This window comes from Asparagus officinalis, chromosome 7 (genome assembly GCF_001876935.1).
Source record: "Asparagus officinalis chromosome 7, Aspof.V1, whole genome shotgun sequence".
Taxonomy (NCBI): Eukaryota; Viridiplantae; Streptophyta; class Magnoliopsida; order Asparagales; family Asparagaceae; genus Asparagus; species Asparagus officinalis.
Window position 1 is genome coordinate 79698670 of NC_033800.1, and position 4370 is coordinate 79703039.

Here is a 4370-nt window from a genome sequence, read left to right on the forward strand (position 1 = left end):
AATTAGAAACAGCATATAGACATTAAATAAGCTCGGAATCAAATCATTAATAATTTTCCTCGTAAGGTAATTAAAATGTGAATAAGTTTTCAGTTAGAAAATGAAATAACATAGTCGAAATTAAATCAAAACATAATTTTTGGCATATCAATCACACCTTCTAATCCAAAACTTAACATACGCAAATCAACTATCAAGAAAAATATTATTTAATTTTTTAGCCTTATTAAGATCGATTATTTTGATCATGATAGGTTCGTTGATCGGCATGATAATAACATTCACGCGGTGTTCAATATCATACTCCCTTTAAAAATACGAGTTTGAGAAAATCTTTTCATGGTTAATATTACCCTTAACTTTTTTTGAATATTACATTGTTATCCTAATCTATTTTAATCATCCTATCTTCTTTGAATTGGTAATTAAATAATTTATCCTATTCATAATGATATTTAACATGTTATTTGATAAAGGAGATACATTTGATATAATTCAAATCCTTTATTTATGGGATAGGCACACAGTCTACGACAGGTGAGCCCATAAGTATACGTTCACCAAGGATGGCGAGCAGTTCATATTTCGTTCGACATCTCTTCCACAGAAAACTAGCTTGGTGACGGTAACTCAGGCGAAGAGGCTAGTTAATGCAAGCAAAAAGTTTGCATTGTTATTCATTAGACCTTATAGGGACCAGCTGAGTAGGATATGCTTGACCACCTTGAGCAGGCTTCAGGAGGGAGATCTTGGCAGGTTGAAGGCCAAGTATGTAGACTTGTTTTTAGAGATCACGAGACTACTACCACGACGGGGTGTGGAACATGAGATTATGCTGATAGGCGAGAGCTCCTTGTCGAATATAGGTCTATACTGCATATCTGTACAGGAGTCCGAGGAGATAAAGAAGCAGGTTTAGGAGCTTCTAGAGACAGGAGTGATAGTGTCGAGTTGTTCACCTTGCAGGTCGCCAGTATTATTAGTGCCCAAGAAGAATGGAGACTGGCGTATGTGCGTGGATTACCGGACGCTCAACAAGATAACGGTCAAGAATTGTTACACACTACCATGAATCGATGATCTTATGGACCAGTTAGAGGGAGCAAGATTTTTCATGAAGTTGGATCTAAAGTTTGGTTACCATCAGGTGAGGATTCGGGAGGATGACACTTGGAAGACTGTGTTCAAGATCAAGCAGGACATGTTCGAGTGGTTGGTGATATCGTTTGGACTATACAACGCACCGGCGACCTTTATGAGACTCGTGAATAATTTGTTGCGACCTTTATAGAGGATTTTGTGATAGTTTACCTCGATGATATTTTGGTGTACAGCAGGACCTGGGAGGAGCATCTTGTTCATGTAGAGAAGGTGTTTGAAGTGTTAAAAAATGGATAACTAAAGCTCAACGGGAAGAAGTGCAGATTTGGGAAGGACGAGTTGGTATATCTCGGCTTCATCGTAGGGAAGGGCCAGCGGAGAATAAATCCAGGCAAGGTGGTGGTGATCACGAAGTGACCGACACCTAGCACAGTGACGAATGTGAGAAGCTTCATGAACGCTTGCCAGTATTTGCACAAGTTCATTTGATATTTTTTGACTTATGTGGCACCTTTACATGGCCTTACGAAGGCGAAAGTTCAGTTTGAGTGGGGGAGGACGCATGAAGAGGCTTTTCAGTTACTAAAGAGAAAGATCTCGGAGACACTGGTGTTGGCGTTGCCTAATTTGCATAGGACCTTTGAGTTAGAGATCGACACTTCTAGCTATGCTATGGGGCTGTATTGATACAGGATGAGAAGCCGATGGAGTACCATTTTGAGATATTCACGGGTGCTATTCAAAACTAACCTACCTACGATAAGGAGTTTTATGCACTTTATCAGGTGATCAAACATTGGAGAGTGTATTTGTTGGGTAAGGAGGTGGTTATGCACTCGGATCACAAGATATTAGAGTTCCTACATGCCGAGACAAAGCTGTAGCAGGCACGACATATAAAGTGGATGTCCTATTTGATGGTGTTCAACATTGTCATTAGGTACAAGAAGGGGGCAACTAACAAGTTGGCCGATATGTTATCTCAACCGCCAGTGAGGGCTTTATTGGTGGCGACGCGTATTCATCCCTTGGTTCCTTTAGAGTATGTGCAGATGTACACATCCAGTAAAGACTTCAGTAGTGTGTTCGAGCAGGTGAAGACTAGTCAAAGGGGGGAGTACGAGTATGGAGAGGATGGTTTGTTATATCGTAGGACATTGCTTTGCATTCCGAATGATGGTGATAGGTTGCAGTGGGTTAGAGAGGCACATACATCGTGTGTGCAAGGTCATTTTGGGATCCAAAAGACGTTTCTCAATCTACGATGACGTAACTTTTGACCGAAGATGCTAGAGGATGTTACCAAGTACGTTGAAGGGTGTAAGCTATGTTGCATTTCAAAGCCTTCTAACAGGAAGCAGGAATTGTACCTACCATTTCCAGTGCCTTCTAGACCGCAGAACAGCATTGTAGGTTGTCTAAAAATCACAATAGATAGCTGATCCCCATCAAACACCAGTGATGGAAGTTACAATCTGACGACTTCCAGAAGGCTACAATTTGAAGACTTTCACGTAGATCACTGAAGGTTACAATCTGACGACCTTCACGACAACCGATGAGAGCTCTAGTTTAACATCCTTCACCATCAACATCGAGAGTTATAATCTGACGACTATTGCATATCAAAGAGCTAAAGTAAAGATTACAAAATGACGATCTTTGCAACGCTTCAACAGAAAGAGACTACAAATCGACGGTCTCTTCAAATCAACCTGCGGAAGTCCTCCCCGCACACCAGCATCAAGACGCACCGCGTTCATAGCCACGAACGCAGCTCAAACGCAGCTCCAATCGCTGTCAAGCACAGTTCGAACGCAGCTCCAATCGCTGCCAAGAACGCAACTCAAATCAGCTCTGAACGCAACTCAAATCAGCTCTAAACGCAGCTCATGTTCGGCCGCAAACGCAGCTCAAAAAGCTGCAAACACAGTTCATGTTCGGCCACAAATACAGTCTCCGAAAGCTATCAACGCAGCTTTCACCTGCCGCCAAACGCAGCTCCCAAGCTGTCAAACGCAGCTTTCAACAAGATGCCAACGCAGCTTCCAAATAGCTGCGTCTGAGCTTCCAAACACTGCGTTTGAATGCAGAATTCGCATCAGAACATGGATTTTGCGTTTGACTCGTTCAAACACGAGCTAAACAGTTAAAACTCGTCAGAGTTATCAACTCGATCAGAGTTCAAAACTTACTCTACGAGTTCTTCTAAAACTCGTTCAGAGTTATCAACTCGTTAAGAGTTATTTTCAAACTTGCCACGCAAGTTCTCCACAACGTCAAATCGTTAGGAGAAGATCACGTTCCAGTGAATCAAGATATTCGGATCGTCAACGGAGAGCAAACTCGACGCGAGCATTCGAGGGAGGCATCTCATCGCCACCGTGAAGAACCCAGAATTAAACAAAGAAGAGAATCCAGATCATTCTCTTCTCTTTTGTAATCAGAAAATCCAATTGTAACTGAGATTAAAGGAATACAAATCAAAATTTCCTTTATTTTTTTTACTGCAAATTTTCCACCAAACAAAAGATGGCGACTCTGCTGGGGAAAAGCTTCTGTGACGAAGAAGTAGTGGCGCAATTCGATGTTCATCTCACTGGAACAACCGCCGAAACTCTCGTGGTAGAGTTTGATCAAGCCAAGTTTGAGGAGGCTATCTCCTCCGGATCCCTTAGCCACAAGGCTATGCGCAAGATCCACAAAGTCTCTAAAGAGACTAAAGCTCCAACTGCTCCAATTGCAGCCGAACCGCCTAAGGAAGACTGCTCGGACAGCCCCTCCCCCGATGGAGTGGGCTCAGCTTCAGCCAAACCCGCGCCAAGACGACGGGTATCGGGTCGAAAGATGACCATGGAGGCGACAAAGGCCTTGAAACAGGCTAAGAAGAACGTCGCTCGACGGAGGAGGAGATCCTTACGACGAGCACATCTCCGAGAATGCCGATCCTCAAGTCAACATGAGCTTCGTGTTTGTGAGCCTAAACGCGACCCTATGCCCTGCGTTTCTGTTTCAGAATGCAAGTCTCGCGTCTATGAGCCCAAACATAGGCTCTGTGTGAAGAAGACTGAGCGCAACCCTCAGGGGCGCGTTCCACAAAATGAACGCAACCCTCAGTGGTGCGTTCCACAAAATAAACGCAACTCTCAAATATGCGTTTCATCAGCAAAACCTAAAGCTCAGGCATGCGTTCAGTTGGCGAAATTCAATACCGAACCTGGTGTATACCGTAGAGCTTCGGGGCGCTGCCCCGAACCCCGTCGGGGGGT